We start from the raw sequence: 21,315 nt of genomic DNA, 5'->3' as shown, positions 1-21,315 counted from the left end.
GTGTTAGCCATTTTTAAAAGCCATTTTAATGTAACTGTATCATAATTGCTGTTAGGGTTTATGTTGTAATGTTTTACTCATGTTTTAGTTTACTTTGTCTTATTGGATTGTTTTTTATTATTATTTTCATCACAAAGTTTAATTCTTTGTTGGAAATTTACTGTTGTTTCTGTGCATTATCTTGTATTATTCTGATATGTTTGTATTCATTTGCGGCATTGAATTTTTGCCTTTTTTTCTTGGTCTGTAAACCACCCTGAGTCCCATCAGGGAGAGAGTGTGATCTAGAAATAAAGTAGTATTGTTATTTTTCTGACACAAAAACACAGTATGTCTCAGCAAACAAGATCTATATGCTGGATTTCATATTCCAAAATCACAAATCGAACACTTCTCAAGCGTCTAGGACTGTGTGATGTATTTTTGAATGATGCTCACAGATCCAAGTAAGCTGGCCTTTTGCAGTTGACAGATCATGATTTTGTCAATGTTTATTGTTTCCAAATGCCGGCTGAGATCTTTTGGCATGGCACCCAGTGTGCCGATTACCACTAGGACCACCTGTACTGGTTTATGCCAGAGCCTTTGCAGTTCGATTTTGAGGTCCTGATAACGGCAGAGTTTTTCCTGTTGTTTTTCCTCAATGCAACTGTCATTCGGTATGGCGACATCAATAATCCAAACTTTTTTCTTTTCCACAATTGTGATGTCTGGCATATTGTGTTCCAAAACTTTGTCACTCTGGATTCAAAAGTCCCACAGTATTTTTGCATGTTCAATTTCTACTACCTTTGCAAGTTTATGATCCCACCAGTTTTTTATGACTGGCAGGTGGTACTTGTGACATAAGTTCCAATGAATCATTTGGGTCACAGAGTTGTGCCTCTGTTTGTAGTCTGTTTGTGCAATTTTCTTGCGGCAGCTGAGGATATGATCAATGGTTTCATCAGCTTCCTGGCACAGTCTGCATTTTGGACCATTATTATTATTATTATTAATATTATTATTATTATGTTTTAGAAAATTAAGCTATTTGTCTCATTTTTCAATTCATTTCCAAGATTGAGCTTCATCTGTCTGAATAGTTACATTTATCCTTCAGTGCCGTACCCTTTAATTAAGAATATTAGTGATTTTATCATTCTGCCAAAAACATTGGGAATCACTGATGGCAAATGGTGCAGACTTACATTGTTTCATTATAAGTAGCTGTCATATTCATAGCTAGTTTTGGATGGCAATGTCACACCATTTGCCGATAGTAGCAAATTTGTATTTGATGTATTTAATGAGATATTGAAATAATGTTCATCAGCTCTCTGAGTTATTATTTATTTATTTATTATTTATTTATTTATTACTTGCACTTATTAACCGCCGCTCTCAGCCCTAGGGCGACTCGTGGCGGTGTAGAAAAACACAGAAAACACAATTTACAATAAGTCAAGACAACAAGACAACATTCTACTAATACATAACATCTAATTATACTAAAAATCCGCTTCGTCTTATCATGGGGTCATAATCAATCTCATAGTCATAGTCCGTTCCGGTCGTCATTTCCAATAACATAGCACTCAGTTGAAGGCCATCTCGAAAAGCCATGTTTTCAGGCCCTTACGAAAGGCCATAAGGGAGGGCGCCTGTCTAATTTCAGCAGGGAGGGAGTTCCATAGCCGGGGGGCCACCACCGAGAAGGCCCGCTCTCTCGTCCCCGCCAGGCGTGCCTGTGAGGCAGGCGGGACCGAGAGAAGGGCCTCCCCAGATGATCTCAAGGTCCTCGTGGGCTCGTAGGCCGAGATGCGGTCCGCAAGGTATTTTGGGCCGGAACCGTTTAGGGCTTTGTAGGATAACACCAGCACCTTAAATTGGGCCCGGTAGCAAATCGGCAGCCAGTGGAGCTGGGACAACAAGGGCGTAGTACGCTCCCTGCGTCTTGCTCCTGTTAACAACATGGCTGCCGCGAGCTGGACTAGCTGAAGCTTCCGGGCCGTCTTCAAGGGCAGCCCCACGTAGAGAGCGTTGCAGTAGTCGAGGCGGGATGTGACCAAAGCGTGTACCACCGTGGCCAAGTCAGACTTCCCAAGGTACGGGCGCAGCTGGCGCACGAGCCTAAGCTGTGCAAATGCTCCCCTGGTCACCGCTGAAACCTGGGGATCCAGGCTCAGCGATGAATCCAGGGTCACACCCAAGCTGCGAACCTGCGCCTTCAAGGGGAGTGCGACCCCGTCCAGCACAGGCTGTAACCCTATACCCTGCTCGGCCTTTCGACTGACCAGGAGTACCTCTGTCTTGTCTGGATTTAATTTCAGTTTGTTCGCCCTCATCCAGACCGTTACAGCGGCCAGGCACCGGTTCAGGACTTCGACAGCCTCCTTAGTAGCAGGTGGGAAGGAGTGACAGAGTTGGACGTCATCTGCGTACAGATGACACCGCACCCCGAAACTCCGGATGATCTCACCCAGCGGCTTCATGTAGATGTTAAACAGCATGGGGGACAATATAGAGCCCTGAGGAACCCCACAGGTCAACGGCTGTGGTGTTGAACAGGAGTCCCCCAATAACACCTTCTGGGTACGACCCTCCAGAAATGACTGGAGCCACTGCAAAGCAGTGCCCCCAAGACCCATCTCTGCAAGGCGCCCCAGAAGAATACCGTGGTCGACAGTATCGAAGGCCGCTGAGAGGTCCAGGAGCACCAACAGGGACACACTCCCCCTGTCTAGCTCCCGGCGCAGATCATCCACTAAGGCGACCAAGACCGTCTCGGTACCATGTCCCGGTCTGAAACCAGACTGTGCCGAATCCAGATAATCCGTGTCTCTCAAGAATACCTGGAGTTGTGAGGCCACCACGCTTTCCATGACTTTGCCCAAGAAGGGAAGATTGGAAACAGGCCGAAAGTTGTCGGATTTGGTGGGGTCCAATGATGGTTTCTTCAACAGCGGCTTTATAATAGCCTGTTTTAGGCTCGCTGGAATCTTGCCTTCCCGAAGGGAGGCATTAACCACCACCGTTACCCACTCGGCCAATCCCCCTCTGGCCTCCTTCAGAAGCCAGGATGGGCAGGGGTCTAGGATGGACGTGGTGGGCCTCATTCCTCCAAGTATCTTGTCCACATCCTCGGGCTTCACAAACTGAAAAGAATCCATCAAAATAGGACAAGCAGGTGCTTGTGTCACATCCACGGAGACTGCATTTAATGTGGTGCCCAGCCCAGAGCGGATCAAAGCGACTTTGTCTGCAAAGAACCGAGCAGATGCTTCATAGCGCGTGGCCGAATTGTCAGGGCTCCCGCCTGAAGTAGGGGGAGTTAAAAGACCTCTGACAATCCGAAACAACTCCGCCGGACGGTTTTTTGCAGACGCAATAGTAGCCGCAAAGAAAGTTTTCTTTGCGGCTTTTATTGCCGCGGCATATGCCCTTAGAAAGGACACAAACCGTGCTCGATTTGGCTCGCTTGGGTCCAAGCGCCACACGCTCTCTAGTTCCCTCTTCCTTCGCTTCATCGCTGCCAGCTCCTCAGTAAACCAAGGAGCTGGTTTAGCTCGGTTACTTGAGAGGGGACGTTCCGGAGCGATCCTGTCAATAGCCCTGGTCATCTCCCCATTCCAGAGAGCGACCAAGGCCTCGACATGGTCACCTACCGAGGTGGCGGGAAAATCCCCAAGAGCCGTCAGGAATCCATTCGGATCCATAAGCCTCCTGGGGCGGACCATCTTAATAGGTCCTCCACCTTTGCGGAGGTTAGGGGGCGCAGTGAGCCTAAATCTGATCAGGATCCATGGCAACGGAGAGATAGACAACTCCTCCACACCGCCACCCTGCTCCCATCCCTGGCAGAAGACCAAGTCCAATGTGTGTCCAGCGCAGTGGGTGGGGCCAGTTATTCGTTGGGACAGCCCCATGGTTGCCATGGCAGACATGAAGTCCTGAGCCGCTCCTGTGAGGGTCGCCTCGGCATGGATGTTGAAGTCCCCCAGCACAAGAAGCCGTTGGGACTCCACCGCCAGGCTCGAGACCACCCCCGCTAGCTCAGGTAGGGAGACTGTAGTGCAGCGAGGTGGACGGTACACTAACAGAATCCCTATTCTGTCCCGGTCACCCACCCTCAGGTGGACGCATTCAAAATTTGTGGTCTGCGGGATAGGGCTCCTGGTCAGATGGATGGAATCTCTATAGACCACTGCGACCCCGCCTCCCCGTCCTCCGGCTCTTGGTTGGTGTTGCACGGAGAAGCCTGGAGGACAAAGCTGGGAGAGGTTTACGCCCCCAGCTTCATCCAACCAGGTCTCCGTGATGCACGCCAGATCTGCCCGCTCCTCCAGGATTAGATCCTGGATCCAGGTCGTTTTTCCGTTGACAGATCTGGCGTTCAACAACACCACCTTCAAACCAGAGGGCCCGCTCACCTGGTTACACCAATTTACCTTAGGAGACCGGTTGGGGGTTGTTAATATGGATAAGCGGTCCGAATTAGGCCAAATTTGAGGTCTCCTTTTTCCGCATCTCCTCCTTCCCACCACGACCTCTATGGGGGCCCCTCGGCTAGTGGAACACCTCCCCCCCTCCATGCCGCAATCCAGAGCCAAGATCTTGCTTTCTGCTTTGCTCGTTGTTAGATTTTTAGGTCCTTGCCAACATCCTCTGAGTTGCTTTTGTTTCATAGATTTGTACCAAAGGGAGGGAATGGGTTTGACAGCCTCCATGGCATGCTTGGCAATTTCATCAGGGTATTTTTTTAAAATCAAAAGCCAAGCACAGAGGACAGAAAATAATAGATTTCAGCCTTCTCTCTCCAACTGCAGTTTTAGGGTTTTTTAAACACACGCACACCTCTACATGTAGCAATTCACTTTAGGAAAAATGCTTCCTATTTCAATTGATGCTTTGAAGAATTCAAATAGTATCCACAATTAGTGCTGTATCCAATTTTATATAAGCAGTAGTTGGTTATTCTGTTTGTTTAAAAATTCTGTTTGTTTATTTAAAAAGGACAACTCCAGCAAATTACAGGTTACCTGTCAACCACACGGTGTGTGGGGGAAAGGGAGGGGTGGAAATGTGTGCATCATCTGGAGAAATCAGAAGTCTCAGTTGAGGGGAGGGAAATCGCTTGCGCCAGGACAAAGTTCTTTGCAGAAAAATTATTTTTGCAGGATAATTGACTGCTGTTTCCAGCTGAAATGCATCAGAAGATATTCAGTTGGGCTCACTAAGCTATATAAACCTTTTGCCTATTTTCCGTGGAGAAAGTACCACCATCACTTGTGTTTTTAGCCACATTTATATCCAGTTATACATAGGTTTTATGGGGCAAATTATAAAGGGATGTTGTAAAACACAATCACAATTTAAGTCCCTTTTTAAAAACAGCAATAAAACAAATTATATATTCAAGTGAATACATGTCAACTGTCTCAAAATTCAATGTCTAATAAAGTGCTAATGTGGGACTTGATATGACTCTTCCACATATAGTACCTACCTCATGCAAACCTCATCAAGCCCTAAATGAAAGATACCAAATAAATGCAATAATGAAGGAACCAGGCTCTTATGCAGGAGGCCAGGATTTTTTTTTTCAAAGATTCATGTTGATGTCTTAATCAGGATAAAATGTTCCTGCCAAAACTTCAAACACATGGATAAGGCCAGACCTAGGGCTTGTAAAGAGAAATCAGGTCAACCCCTGTTTTCAATTTAGTATACTTATTAAAGATTCAAGCAAAACAGAATTCAGAAAAATCTGCTTCTTTTGTGTGCCATCACATTAGCCCTGATGTTTGACAGCCCTATGAATTAGAGGTCTCCAAGATATCCTGTTACTAGCAGCACTGCCCAGTTTTTCAAACATAGGGCCATTACACTGATCATTTAATACAGTTCCAAACTGATATTGAAGAAAGTGGTTTTGCTGTGTAGATGATTACATAGGAAATCCTGGAACCAGTTTGAGGCTCGGATGGCAATTACATAAAATACAGAGCACTGATATGCACAACGGACTTGCTTTTGTGCGCTTTTGTGAGGGTTTGTTGTCTGGCTGCCACAGTTTCTAGCTAGTTTCAAATTAGATTAAATAGCCAGTGTAGATGGGGCCTTAGTCAATTTTCCCACTGCCTTCTAGCACTAGATTTGATCTTGAATCCATTCATTTGTTTTGTTGGTAGACCATGACATCTGCAAAATTCTTCTCCAGAATATAAATGGACATAAAGATTGCTAATTAAACTTATTAGGATACTATCAATTCACCAAAACAGCCTACAGATGCATGGGAGGGTGAGAATAAATATATGAGGCTTCCTGTGACAGCATAGGCCTACCTTACCTCATTGCGACCCACATAAAGACATTATAGTATTAACACAATTTGAAACCACTTTAAGTGCCATGGCTCAATGCTATGGAATTATGGGAGCTGTAGTTTCTGCTAGAGCCTGCCCTCTAGCAGAAAAGGCTAAAGACCTTGTAAAAATAGCAATTCCATCACTCCATATCACTGAGTGTTCGCAGTTAAAGAGATGTGAAACTGCATTAATTCAACAGTATAGATGCAGTGAAAGAATAGTTATTTCACAGACTGGGACTGGGGCAGTTCAAACTGCTTCCCCTCCACTTTGGGAGGAATGTGGTCAGGGCCTGCCATGCGTTGTGTGATGGTACACGGCAGGCCCCGTCCAAGCCACAATGAAAAGTGGCAAAACAAGACTAAAATGCCCCATGTGAAAAGGTCCTTAAAGTGGTTTCTTTCCGTTCTTTTCTTTCTGCCTATTTGGAATCACTTGATTTTGTGAAGTAGGAGATGTAGCCTGCAACTTCTAGAAATGTAAATGTTCAAGTCCTCAGTACCCTAATATGCCTGGGTGTGTTCTTTATACAGAGACTACTCTAATAAAGATGCCTATGTGGATTTGTTACACATACATACACACCTTGCAGCAGTACCTGTGCTCCCCCAGATGCTAATTCTCAGAACTGAGGAGCAATAGAGGCCATTATGATATAGATGTTTCCACTGGATAGGTGGGATCTGCACAAATGGGTGGTTGCTTTCTGCAAATCTCAGCATCTTCTGTGAGTATGAATCCAACATGGAATATAACTAGAATTTGCATGAGTAAAGTCAGTTTACCACAACTTAGCATTATCTAAACCTCATGCTACCACATTTACTGGATGTCACAATGTGAACTGTTACCAAGATTGCCGATATAACAGCCAGTCGTGGTTGAGCAGCCTCTTTCCAGTTAAGACTATCAATAAGGTATGAGTTTGACATAAGTTTGCTCTGTGTTTTTGCATTTCTGTTGTTGTCCTGTGACTAGTATGAAAATTCAGCATTTTTTTGGCAGAAAAAAATGCTTTGTTGTGATATGGACATCATTTTCAAAAATTCATCCATGCTATTCAAAATAACATTTTTACTTTCATCACAGTCTCCTGTTGCATCTGATGAAGTAGGCTGGGTCTACAAAAGCTTATACCACAATCCTGTTAAGCTCCTTCTGCACTGTGCTGTATACCAGGGTCTGATCCCAGATTATATTGCAGTGGAGACTCATATAATCCAGTTCAAAGCAGATAATTCTGGGATCAGATCCTGGGATATAGAGCAGTGTAGACACAGCCTTAGGGCCCTTCTATACAGGCCTATACAGGCCAGGACCTGTCTTGGTTTTACTTGAAGCAACCAAGTGATGGTAAAAATGAATTAATCTGGAGAAAACTGGGATAAAGTTTGCTCCGGGTAAGTAAAACATCTGGAAAGACATGAATCTTAAGATTCCGCATTTCTGAAGGCCAAGCCTGACTTCCATCCCAGTCCTTCAGGCTACTAGAGCCCGAAGGAGTGGCATGGCACCCATCTCCCCACCCCCGCCAGCCAAAGGTTGACCTGGGATGGCATCTAGCCACACCCATCCCCCCCACCCCCCACCCCCCCACCCCGAAGGGAAAGCCCAGGGTTTGTGTTGGGGGTTAGGACAGAAATCTGGGAGGAACTGGGTTAAAATTTCTTCTCAATATCTTCTCAGATCCAGTCTGAGTCCCCAGTCTGGTACAATGGGTTAAACCCTTGAGCCAACAGGACTAGTTGACAAACAGATTGGCGGTTCAAATCTAGGGAGCGGGGTAAGCTCCCGTCTGTCATGAAGGGACATGAGAGAAGCCTCCCACAGGATGGTAAAACATCAATAATCTGGGCATCCCCTGGACAAGGTCCTTGCAGATGGCTAATTCTCTCACACCAGAAGCAACTTGTAGTTTCTCAAATTGCTTCTGACATGAAAAAAGTTCGTTTTCATGGCTCCTAATATTTAATAGCCTTATAGAAGAACTAAGAATAAGAAAGTGGGTTGTCATGTATCTTAAAAAGAGGAACAAACAAGGCATTGCAGTTTCACCCTTGATGCCTAATCTGAAAGTGAATCGCAAGAATTCTTCCCAACGTGGCAGCACAGTTAGGTAATTTTCAAGTCTGGACTTTCTCCGTCCTTTTTAGACAAATACATACTGGTTTTAAAATGTGGCAAGTAATAATAATAATAATAATAATAATAATAATAATAATAATAGAATTATCACATTTTATTCCATCCAATACCATTCAACAATTCAACCCTTTGGGCAAGGAGGGCAGATTGGAAAGCAACCTCAATTTATCTATCAGTGTCCCTTTTGCTGCATCTAGGTTTCAAAATAGCACAGGAATCATTGAAGCAACAGATGAGAGATATTGAGAGATATTGCCCTGGGAGAGCTCAGAGCCTGCTCAAATTAATCATGTTCCCCATGATCCCTGAACTTACCATACACTGAGCCACTCAAGTCATGTATCAAGTCAAATATCGGGCGATTTCAACTATCCCGATATTTGCTGGAAAACAAACTCGGCCAAGAGTACAAGGTCCAACAAATTCCTCGCTTGCCTTGCAGACAATTTCATGGTCCAGAAGGTAGAAGAGGCAACAAGGGGATTGGCTACTCTTGATCTCATCCTAACAAATGCGGAGGACCTGATCGATGCGGTCGAAGTGGTAGGATCCTTAGGGGCAAGTGACCATGTGCTCCTGCAATTTGAGGTACAAAGGAAGGCCGAAACTAAGACAAGTCAAACCCGCATTTTGGACTTTAGGAGAGCTGATTTCCAAAAAATGAAGGAAACGCTGAGCAGCATTCAGTGGACACAGATACTAAAAGACAAGGGAGCTACGGATGGATGGGAATTTCTCAAGAGTGAAATACTCAAGGCGCAATTGCAAACCGTGCCAACAAAGAGAAAAAATAGGACAAGTGCAAAGAAGCCAGAATGGATGTCCAAAGAACTTCTAACTGTGCTAAGACACAAAAGAGACATGCACAAGAAGTGGAAAAAGGGAGAAATCACCAAAGAAGAATTCAAACAAATAGCCAACACCTGTAGGGAAAAGGTCCGCAAGGCTAAAGCAAAAAACGAGCTCAGACTTGCCAGGGACATTAAAAACAATAAAAAGGGCTTCTATTCTTATGTCAGTAGAAAAAGGAAAAACAAGGAGGCGATAGGACCTCTTCGAGGAGAAGATGGGGCAATGCTGACAGGGGATAGGGAAAAGGCAGAACTACTTAATGCCTTCTTTGCCTCGGTCTTCTCACAAAAAGAGAGTCTTCGACCTCAGCAAGATGGAGTGGATGAGGGATTGGAGGACATCCAACCCCAAATTGGGAAAGAAGTCGTCCAGGAATACCTGGCCGCTCTTAATGAGTTCAAGTCCCCAGGGCCAGATCAACTACACCCCAGAGTATTGAAGGAACTAGCGGAAGTCATTTCGGAACCATTGGCAACCATCTTTGAGAGTTCTTGGAGAACGGGAGAAGTTCCAGCAGATTGGAGGAGGGCCAATGTGGTCCCAATCTTCAAGAAGGGAAAAAAGGACGACCCAAACAACTACCGTCCGGTCAGCCTCACGTCGATACCGGGCAAGATTCTGGAAAAGATTGTTAAGGAAGCGGTCTGCAAACACTTAGAAACAAATGCAGTCATCGCTAATAGTCAACATGGATTTATCAAAAACAAGTCATGCCAGACTAATCTGATCTCTTTCTTCGATAGAGCTACAAGCTGGGTAGATGCGGGGAATGCCGTGGATGTAGCGTACCTGGATTTCAGTAAGGCCTTCGACAAGGTCCCCCATGACCTTCTGGCAAGGAAACTAGTCCAATGTGGGCTAGGCAAAAGTACGGTGAGGTGGATCTGTAATTGGTTAAGTGGATGAACACAGAGAGTGCTCACTAATGCTTCCTCTTCATCTTGGAAAGAAGTGACAAGTGGAGTGCCGCAGGGTTCCGTCCTGGGCCCGGTCCTGTTCAACATCTTTATTAATGACTTAGATGAAGGGCTAGAAGGCATGATCATCAAGTTTGCAGACGACACCAAATTGGGAGGGATAGCCAATAGTCCAGAGGACAGGAGCAGAATTCAAAACGATCTTGACAGATTAGAGAGATGGGCCAAAACTAACAAAATGAAGTTCAACAGTGACAAATGCAAGATACTCCACTTTGGCAGAAAAAATGAAATGCAAAGATACAGAATGGGGGACGCCTGGCTCGAGAGCAGTACGTGTGAAAAAGATCTTGGAGTCCTCGTGGACAACAAGTTAAACATGAGCCAACAATGTGATGTGGCGCCAAAAAAAGCCAATGGGATTTTGGCCTGCATCAATAGAAGCATAGTGTCTAGATCTAAGGAAGTAATGCTACCCCTCTATTCTGCTTTGGTTAGACCACATCTGGAATATTGTGTCCAATTCTGGGCACCACAATTCAAGAGAGATGTTGACAAGCTGGAAAGTGTCCAGAGGAGGGCGACTAAAATGATCAAGGGTCTGGAGAACAAGCCCTATGAGGAGCAGCTTAGGGAACTGGGCATGTTTAGCCTGAAGAAGAGAAGGCTGAGAGGAGATATGATAGCCATGTATAAATATGTGAGAGGAAGCCACAGGGAGGAGGGAGCAAGCTTGTTTTCTGCTTCCTTGGAGACTAGGACGCGGAACAATGGCTTCAAACTACAAGAGAGGAGATTCCATCTGAACATGAGGAAGAACTTCCTGACTGTGAGAGCCGTTCAGCAGTGGAACTCTCTGCCCCGGAGTGTGGTGGAGGCTCCTTCTTTGGAAGCTTTTAAGCAGAGGCTGGATGGCCATTTGTCAGGGGTGATTTGAATGCAATATTCCTGCTTCTTGGCAGGGGGTTGGACTGGATGGCCCATGAGGTCTCTTCCAACTCTATGATTCTATGATTCTATGATTCTATGTAAATATCTTAACAATATCACATTGTTTAATTACCATAGACTCTTCACAAAAGCAAGACTAAATGTATTTCCATCAGAGCTGCTATATGACAGACTATCTGGTATCCCCTACTCCCAAAGATTATGCCCGTGTGGTGGAAATGAAATAGAATAACTAGAACACATTTTGTTGCAGTGCTGCTATTACTCAGTTCGACATGGCCAATTCTTACACCCAATCCTGGCCTGATTGTCTGACCATTCCCCGCAAGGAAAGGTCAGACATCTTTTGGAGGACAAGCACCATGGAGTAACCCTCATGGTGGCAAAGTTCCTCACAGTGGCAGTGAGACTGAGAAAAAGCCTCGTCTCCAATCAAGGTATTACTTAACACTGTGTAGTGTGTGTCCGTATAGTATATTTCCCCGGTTACAAGGGATCTGTAAACTCCTGTATGTTTATTATTTATTTAACAATTGTGGGTCCATGGACCGTAATACAGTTCTTACTTACTATAATAATAATAATTTTATTTCTTACCTGCCTCTCCTCATGGCTTAAGACGGGTTACAGCATAGTCAAAACACATAATCATTGTAAACATTCTATAGAATACAGATATTAAAACATATTTATACATATTAAAATACACAGAACTAAAACAGAATGCAAGTTCTGATGGATTTGTGGGGCCCTCCTGCTCATTGGGTCTCAAGACCCTTGCCTCACAATCCTATCCTCACAGCATCAGTGACCAACATCACTGAGAAAGAAAGCTCATCTAGAGCTGGACTTCAGCTGAAAGGGAGGCTGGCATATTTTAGAGACATCAAAAAACATTTTCTGTTTGCTTGAGGGGAAGGGTTAATCTAGGCTCTGGATTATGATAGATTCATATCCATTTTTCTCTGCATTTAAGGTGGGGTGAGATACATTTTTAGAGGTTAAATGCAATGGCTATAGACAGGGCACATATATGTAACTTAAGGTAGCAGAGGCAGTATCCTTCTTTATATTGGTTTGTTGAGAGCAAAAGATGAAGGGTACAAATCAAATCATTTATTTCAGTCATAGACCAGCACAGGAAATAAAGGTCGCCATTTCATACAAACTTGGTACATTTAGTACATTTAAAATGTAAAGCTAGATACTGTAACGCAATAGGGGGGAAGGGTACAATTGGATGGCTGATGGGGTGGTGATATTTCCATAGTAGTTGCTTATTAAATGGAGGCAGTTTTGGACCAACAGGTCTTTCGACTGATCCACAAAGGATCACTTCCTAGCACAAGTGAATATTTCAACTTCAGTTAGATAGATCTGAAGGTCGGCGATTCAAATTCGTGAGGCAGGGTGAGCTCTCATCTGTCAGCTCTGGCTTTCCATGCAGGAACATGAGCAAAGCCTCCCACATTCAGGCATCCCCTGGGCAATGTTCTTGCAGATGGCCAATTCTCTCACACCGGAGTTTCTCAAGTCATTCCTTACATGAAAAAAAAAAGTTAGATGAAGAGCCTAATACTTTTCTCAGGAAAACAGAAAGGAAGCTGAAATAAACCTTTTGATTGAGGTTCTACTTAATCCTTTATATCTTTTTGAGAGCTCCATTTTGGTGGAGCTGTCCACTGAGTTTCATCAAGCAAAGCTTTTTGCCTTGATTTTCAAAGGAAGTTGTCGTGCTACCAGACATAACCACGAGATGTCACTCTTGGAAGCTAATTTGTGGTGGCCTTCAAGAAACAGTAAAACTATGAAATTGAAAAGAAGAAAGTCATGGTAAAAACATAATCATGCATACAGAGAACCCATTTCTTCTGCTAAAATGATAGAGTTCCATTTTTCCTTTCAGTTCCCAATTTCAGGGAGAGGACTGGAACTAGGAAAAAAAGGAAAAGAAATGACATTGCACAAAATGTATTGGCTGTGCAGCCCCAGAATGAGTGAACGAGAGAGATTATGTGTGTGTGTTCTCAGGAAAGTGTCTTATCTGTAACAGCTAACACATATGACTTCTGCTGGTTGCCTGTTCAAAGTGATGCAACTAGCCTTGTTTCCCTGCTCAACATAATTGTATTAGTGTTTGTATAGCAAATTGAAAGAATTAAAAAGTAGAGGAAGCATCTGTTTTCTCTTTTTTTCCTATGCATATTGGTAGGAAAAATAGGAATTCCAGTCCATAGGCTAGAACTCAATATACTATGGCATATTTGGCTTCCTATCCAAATATATATATACACACATTTTTAAGAGCTCTTCAGATACAAGCTATGTTTTTAGTGGAAATATGGGATACTTGTTAGATAAATAAATATGTAGTTGAGAGGGGAAACCAGTACCTTGCCTTGTTTTTCAAACATACAAACCTTTTTTTAAAAAAAAGCAAAAAAGGGGAAGAAAAAACCCTACTACTTCATCACACTAGATCAGTGGTTCTCAACCTGTGGTCCCCGGGTGTTTTGGCATACAACTCCCAGAAATCCAGGCCAGTTTTCCAGCTGTTAGGATTTCTGGGAGTTGAAGGCCAGAACATCTGGGGATCCACAGGTTGAGAACCACTGCACTAGAGAATGAATCCACTTTAAGTCCGGTTTCTGCCTCCTGCAGAATTCTGGGTTTGTAATTTAGTGAGGCTGTTAAAGATTCCTCCCTAAACTACAAACCCAGAATTCTGCAGGAGACAAAAACCACATTTAAAGTGCATTCATTTTCTAATGCGATGAGTTAGCTATTTAGCAACCAGAAATCTGAGGAATAGGACTAATACATGGATGCAATCTAAGCATGTTAAAAAATAGATTAACTCTAAGGCAAAATGGGGACCATAGTTGACCAGAAAACAGAAGGACTATGCCTTGAAGAAAGGAAACTCGGGGCCCTTCCACACAGCTATATAACCCAGAATATCAAGGGAGATGATCCACAATATCTGCTTTGAACTGTATTCTCTAAGTCCACACTGCCATATAATCCAGTTCAATGTGGATTTTATGCAGTTGTGTGGACGGGGCCTTGGAACCCCTGCCTTTCCATTTTAGCAAATGTATGACAAACATATGGTGCCAGCCATTTTTCAGTTCCACGGGCTTGTGTTCTGATTCACTTCCAGGCCTAAGTTTTAAATTATTTATTTTGACCCATAAAGCTCTATGTACCTCAGGACTTTATTACATTATTTTTAGATTGTGTTCAAGGGTAAAACTCTGTCAATCCTCCAAGCTATTTAGTGGCATCCTCTATTCGTGCAAGAATATTAAAACTGCAGAATCCTTGACAGATGGCTGCCCAGCTTCTGCTTACATTTCTCCATTCGAGGAGAGAGACCACCTCCTCCGCAGCCATCTGCTTCACTGTCAGACTCCTCTCACCATTAGCATATTTCTTCTCACAGTTTCCCAAATCTGCTTTTCTGCCGTTTCACCCTCTGGTTCAACAGTGAACAAGTCAGTGCATTCTTTTATGCAAGAGGCTTTCAGATGTGTGAAGACAGTCTTTGTCTTCTCTGTTTTTATTTCATATAGGGAACTATGTTTGGAAAACATTTGGTTTGTCCCTGGGCATCAGAAGACAATTACCCTATATATTTATTGATTTCATGTATAAGCTGACGGAAGGGTTTGGGGCTAAAACTGTGGCTTTTGATATGACCTGTGGATAAGTCAAGAATCATTTTAGGGAGAGGGGAAAGCTCCAAGGGTCCAGCCTCCCCTGGCACCAACATGTTCCTGCCCAGGCTTTCAAAAAGGCCAGAAGCAGCACATGCTGGACAAAGCAGACTTGATTGGCACTTGTTTTCAGTTCTTCCAGATCTAGGTTTTTGCCTTTTACCATGTTCTTTTTTATAAGAACTATGGTACAGTTTCTACATTGACTCATGGATAAGTTGATCCAGGTTTTGGGGGATGATTATCTAACTAAAGTTTCTGGATTTATGCATGACTATGTACAGTAATCTCCAGCAAAGGATCACCGCCTTGTCGGGGCGCTGGAGCTTGAGCACCTCAATGATGTCATGAGCGAAACCGTGAAGGGACACCCAAGACGGGACGGTTGTGGCAGAGAGGTCAGACCAAGCGTGATCCCTGGGGAAGGCAATGGCAAACCACTCCAGTATCCTTGCCAAGAAAACTAAATGGACCAGTACAACCAGAGATATGTCGGTATGCCATTGGAAGATGGGACTCCCAGGTCGGAAGATGGCCAAAATGCTACTGGGGAGGAGCAGAGGATAAGTTCAACTAGCCCCAGATGTGATGACGCAGCTAGCTCAAAGCCGAAAGGAAGGCTAGCGGCCGACGGTACTGGAGGTGAACGACGAATCCGATGCTCTAAAGATCAACACACCATAGGAACCTGGAATGTAAGATCTATGAGCCAGGGCAAATTGGATGTTGTTATTGGTGAGATGTCAAGACTAAAGATAGACATTCTGGGGGTCAGCGAACTGAAATGGACTGGAATGGGCCACTTCACATCAGATGACCACCAGATCTACTACTGCGGACAAGAGGAACATCGAAGAAATGGAGTAGCCTTCATAATTAATAAGAAATTCGCTAAAGCGGTGCTTGGATACAACCCAAAAAATGACAGAATGATCTCAATTCGAGTGCAAGGAAAGCCTTTCAACATTACAGTGATCCAAATATATGCCCCAACCACAGCTGCTGAAGAAGCAGAAGTAGATCAGTTCTATGAGGATCTGCAGGAACTACTGAATAATACACCAAAAAGAGACATTATTTTCATTACAGGAGACTGGAATGCCAAGGTGGGAAGTCAAATGACAACAGGGATCACAGGCAAGCATGGTCTGGGAGAACAAAATGAAGCGGGACGCAGGCTGATAGAATTTTGCCAGGAAAACTCGCTGTGTATAACGAATACTCTCTTCCAACAACCTAAAAGACGGCTTTACACATGGACCTCTCCAGACGGTCAACACCGAAATCAGATTGACTACATCCTTTGCAGCCAAAGGTGGCGGACATCCATCCAGTCGGTGAAAACAAGACCTGGGGCTGACTGTAGCTCAGATCACGAACTTCTTATTGCCCAATTTAGAATAAAACTAAAGAGATCAGGGAAAATACACAGACCAGTTAGATATGATCTCACTAACATTCCTAGCGAATATACAGTGGAAGTGAAGAACAGATTTGAAGGACTAGATTTAGTAAACAGAGTCCCAGAAGAACTATGGACAGAAGTCCGAGACATTGTTCAGGAGGCAGCAACAAAGTACGTCCCAAAGAAAAAGAAAACCAAGAAGGCAAAATGGCTGTCTGCTGAGACACTGGAAGTAGCCCAAGAAAGGAGGAAAGCAAAAGGAAACAGGGATAAGGGGAGATATGCCCAGTTAAATGCGCAATTCCAGAGGTTAGCCAGAAGAGATAAGGAACTATTTTTAAATAAGCAATGCATGGAAGTGGAAGAAGACAACAGAATAGGAAGGACAAGAGACCTCTTCCAGAAAATTAGAAACATTGGAGGTAAATTTCAGGCAAAAATTGGTATGATAAGAAACAAAGATGGCAGGGACCTAACAGAAGCTGAAGAGATCAAGAGAAGGTGGCGAGACTATACGGAAGATCTGTATAGGAAGGATAATAATATTGAGGATAGTTTTGACGGTGTGGTGAATGAATTAGAACCAGACATCCTGAGGAGTGAGGTTGAATGGGCCTTAAGAAGCATTGCTAACAACAAGGCAGCAGGAGACGACGGGATCCCAGCTGAACTGTTTAAAATCTTAAAAGATGATGCTGTCAAGGTGATGCATGCCATTTGCCAGCAAATATGGAAAACACAAAAATGGCCATCAGACTGGAAAAAATCAACTTATATCCCCATACCAAAAAAGGGAAATGCGAAAGACTGCTCAAACTTCCGTACAGTGGCCCTTATTTCTCATGCCAGTAAGGTAATGCTCAAGATCCTGCAAGGAAGACTCCAGCAATACATGGAGCGAGAGTTGCCAGATGTTCAAGCTGGGTTTAGAAAAGGCAGAGGAACGAGAGACCAAATTGCCAATATCCGCTGGATAATGGAGAAAGGCAGGGAGTTTCAGAAAAACATCTACTTCTGCTTCATTGACTATTCTAAAGCCTTTGACTGTGTGGATCATAATAAATTGTGGCAAGTTCTTAGTGGGATGGGCATCCCAAGCCACCTTGTCTCTCTCCTGAGGAATCTGTACAAGGACCAAGTAGCAACAGTAAGAACTGACCACGGAACAACAGACTGGTTCAAGATTGGGAAAGGCGTACGCCAAGGCTGCATCCTCTCACCCAACCTTTTTAACTTGTATGCAGAACACATCATGCGATGTGCGGGGCTGGATGAATGCAAAGCTGGGGTGAAAATTGCTGGAAGAAACATTAACAACCTCAGATATGCAGATGACACCACTCTGATGGCCGAAAGCGAGGAGGAGCTGAGGAGCCTTCTAATCAAGGTGAAAGAAGAAAGCGCAAAAGCCGGGTTGCAGCTAAACGTCAAAAAAACCAAGATTATGGCAACAAGAATGATTGACAACTGGGAAATAGAGGGAGAAAATGTGGAGGCCGTGACAGACTTTGTATTTCTAGGTGCAAAGATTACTGCAGACGCAGACTGTGGCCAGGAAATCAGAAGACGCTTACTTCTTGGGAGGAGAGCAATGTCCAATCTCGATAAAATAGTGAAGAGTAGAGACATCAGACTGGCAACAAAGATCCGCCTAGTCAAAGCCATGGTATTCCCTGTAGTAACCTACGGATGTGAGAGCTGGACCTTAGGGAAGGCTGAGCGAAGGAAGATCGATGCTTTTGAGCTGTGGTGTTGGAGGAAAGTTCTGAGAGTGCCTTGGACTGCGAGAAGATCCAACCAGTCCATCCTCCAGGAAATAAAGCCCGACTGCTCACTGGAGGGAAAGATACTAGAGACAAAGTTGAAGTACTTTGGTCACATCATGAGGAGACAGCAAAGCCTGGAGAAGACAATTATGCTGGGGAAAGTGGAAGGCAAAAGGAAGAGGGGCCGACCAAGGGCAAGATGGATGGATGGCATCCTTGAAGTGACTGGACTGACCTTGAGGGAGCTGGGGGTGGTGACGGCCGACAGGGAGCTCTGGCGTGGGCTGGTCCATGAGGTCACGAAGAGTCGGAGACGACTGAACGAATGAACAACAACAATGTACAGTAATGTCAACAGAAGGTCCAACTATGAACAACAAAGAAGTTGCTTAAGAAGTAAGCATATGAAGGTCCTTAGACACATGCATTCTCTGTCCTGTTTTTCTAATTTCCCCCAGCATCTTTACAAGAGTTCAGGGAAGCTTATTTGGCATCAGTCCCAAGGAACACCAACCACTGCTTAATTTCTCAGTGGACCCAAAGATTTCACCAAGCTTAACATCAAGATCTTTCCAGCCTTCTTTGTGTGAGCTGGTTTGAAGATTTATTGATAACATAATATTTAAAAGGGACAGGGGAATGGGGGAAAGAAAAAGGAGTCTTGTGGCACCTTTAAGACTGATTTACTTTAGTTTGTTTAAGACTAATTGGTTGAATTTGAAAGGTGTAACAAGATTACTTTTTCTATTTTTCCTCCTTTCTTTTATTTTTTAATACTGAAACAAACTAAAGTGGTGGTCCCTTTAAAAATAGCAGTCAAAACTATTCATGATCAAGTAAATTTAAAAACAACCACAACATTTGACCAGAAGGTATGAAGTCTGTGCCCAGTTATCCTTGGCATTAAACACACAACTCAAACTACTTTGAGGCAGCATTTCTTTGCTTTTCTGTCTCAGAAGTCATCAACCCTCTTCAACTTGACAAATGTCAGAACAATCCTGTTGGATCTGAAAAAAAGCCTGCCTAGGCCAACTGTTGACCTGTACATTTGTTTCTGTCAATATTTGTTAAAATAGGTGACTTACAAAAGAATTAATTTAAATAATTTTAAAATATAAACAATACATGCAATATAACTTTATAAAATCATATGAAAGGATTCAATTGCATATTTAATAATTGTATAGAATAATCTAAAAGTATGCATGTATACATGAACAAAATCATTAGGCCCCAAAGGCATTAAGGCCAACATCAGCATTAATGGGGCTTCAAAGGGTAGGGTGTTCCATAACGGGTGTGCCTTGCAACCTTTCCCAATGTTTTGTTCCTACTGGTGAGACACCCATGACAACCATTTCGTCAGATCTCAGTCTTTTCATCAGTGCTATACTGATCCAGGGCATCCTGCTTCTGATACTTGTAACATATATATAATGACTAATAGTCATGTTCTGCTTCTCTCTGACTTTAGAAGGAAGCAATACAGACAGTAGAAACTAAAATGCTATATAGTTCATGTGCTAAATGCGATGAATGGCCTAATGGTACCATTTTCCACACTTACTTGTGGTTTGTTTGTTTGGGATTGTAGAGGTGATGGAAATAATTCAAACTAAGCTTTTATTTCACTGAATGAAGGAGCCTTGTGAACGTCTTTCTTGGATGATTAGCCATATGAAAAATATAGGGTTTCCCAGAGGAGCAAATATAATTGGCTTTATACTGTTCCTGGAAAGCCAGAATGATTTGAACATACTTTGCATATTTCATTATCTTTTATTTGACAGCCTCTTCCTTTTGTATCCTCCCCTCAGCATCAATGTGGCCATTCGGAGCCAATCTTTCAGAACTCTGAAGCTCTAGAGAGGAAATGGGCCAAAATATAAACAAGAACATTCAGCATTAGGAGGCAAAAATAGAGAATCAGGACATAGGATAGAGAGAGTAATTTTGAGGTTGCTTATTTGCAATTACTGAAGTGGGCTTGCTGTAGAACTGCAGAGTTGCAATAAGATAAGAACTTGGGAAGGGCAGTACAACAAATTTAATACTTGGAGCAAAGGAATGTAGGTAAACATACATACAGGTAAGCAGTTTCAAAAGGCAAACCGTAGGTCAAAGCCAGCTTAACATTAACTGGAAATGGAGGTGGAAAGTTTGGGAACATGTCAGAAGGACCAACCTTCCACAGAAGTCAGTAGAAGAGGAGGTTGAAACCAGAGTGGAAGCGTAAAGCTAAGGATACACAGATGTTGGAGTAAATGGGCATTTGTAAAACTGAATCAGAAGTTCAACAGGAACTATTAACTCCTTATCATGAGCCAGATTAGATGTGACATTAATCACGTTATTATGCAGTTGTAATAAGCATGCATGTAATCGTACAGCATCCATGCATAGAATTGTGCGAATGTAGTACAACAGTAATGACCTCATTGTACATGTGTATTAAAAAAGAAAAGAAAATAGCCATTGTAACAGATAGAGACATGGAGCAACAGCAGTACTGCATGAAGGGGATAATCCTCCTGTACTTCAACAAAATTTATGCTCCCAACATCTGTTTAGAATTGAATTTTTAAAAAAATTCCACCCTATACTTTAATTAATTTTGCATTAACTTAGAGCCTTAGTTTGACTCTAAGGCAGAGAGTTGAATTCCCACCTAGAAGCTCTAACATCCAGCCATGAATGGAAAACAATGAATGAAGCTATACATCTTGTGAGCAGAAGGAGGAGATGAAAAAAAAATGGGTGACTTCCTATATTTTCACATTTTCTTCTTTCATAAGTTCTTGTGGGAACACAACAAGGCCTGCTTTGATAGCTTCCATGGGGATGTGAATTCAGCTTTTAATTTAAGCTTTAAATGTGTTCTCCAAGGTGCTGCGTGCGGTCTCCAAAAGCAAAGTCAGAACCCTGGACAGCTCAGGGTGGCTTTTCTGTCCCCATCTCCTGACATGAAAGCCAGCAACACCAATGGTCTGCTTTAAGATCTGTTGGCCCCTTACAATCTGGAACATACAAGTCTGCTTCAACTAAAAGAAACAAGAGAGTTGGGCCCAGAAAAAGGAAAGAGTAGACAAATGCATGCTGTATGGATAGGAAATACACATTCCCTAAATGCTCACTACTATATCTTTATAGTATATGAGATCATATAAAGGATATTCTCCATCCCAATGAACAGCTCGTTCTTAA

General features: G+C 43.3%; 1 protein-coding gene across 3 annotated transcripts in view; it reads left to right on the top strand.

Annotated features, from left to right (window-relative positions):
* The window catches only part of FGF1 (fibroblast growth factor 1), a 79,105-nt gene that overhangs the window by 35,428 nt on the left and 22,362 nt on the right, over positions 1–21,315 (top strand). Inside the window, exon 1 of one of the 3 annotated variants that reach the window (XM_060765189.2) lies at positions 14,695–14,715. The exons of the other annotated variants lie outside the window; for them this stretch is intronic. The gene's annotated coding sequence lies outside the window, so the exon portion shown is untranslated. Of the gene's footprint in view, positions 1–14,694; positions 14,716–21,315 lie in introns of those variants that run through there. 3 annotated transcript variants of the gene reach the window in all.

Source organism: Anolis sagrei, chromosome 2 (genome assembly GCF_037176765.1).
Source record: "Anolis sagrei isolate rAnoSag1 chromosome 2, rAnoSag1.mat, whole genome shotgun sequence".
NCBI lineage: Eukaryota > Metazoa > Chordata > Lepidosauria > Squamata > Dactyloidae > Anolis > Anolis sagrei.
Note: the sequence above shows the minus strand (reverse complement) of the source record. Positions and strands in the feature narration are given on the sequence as shown.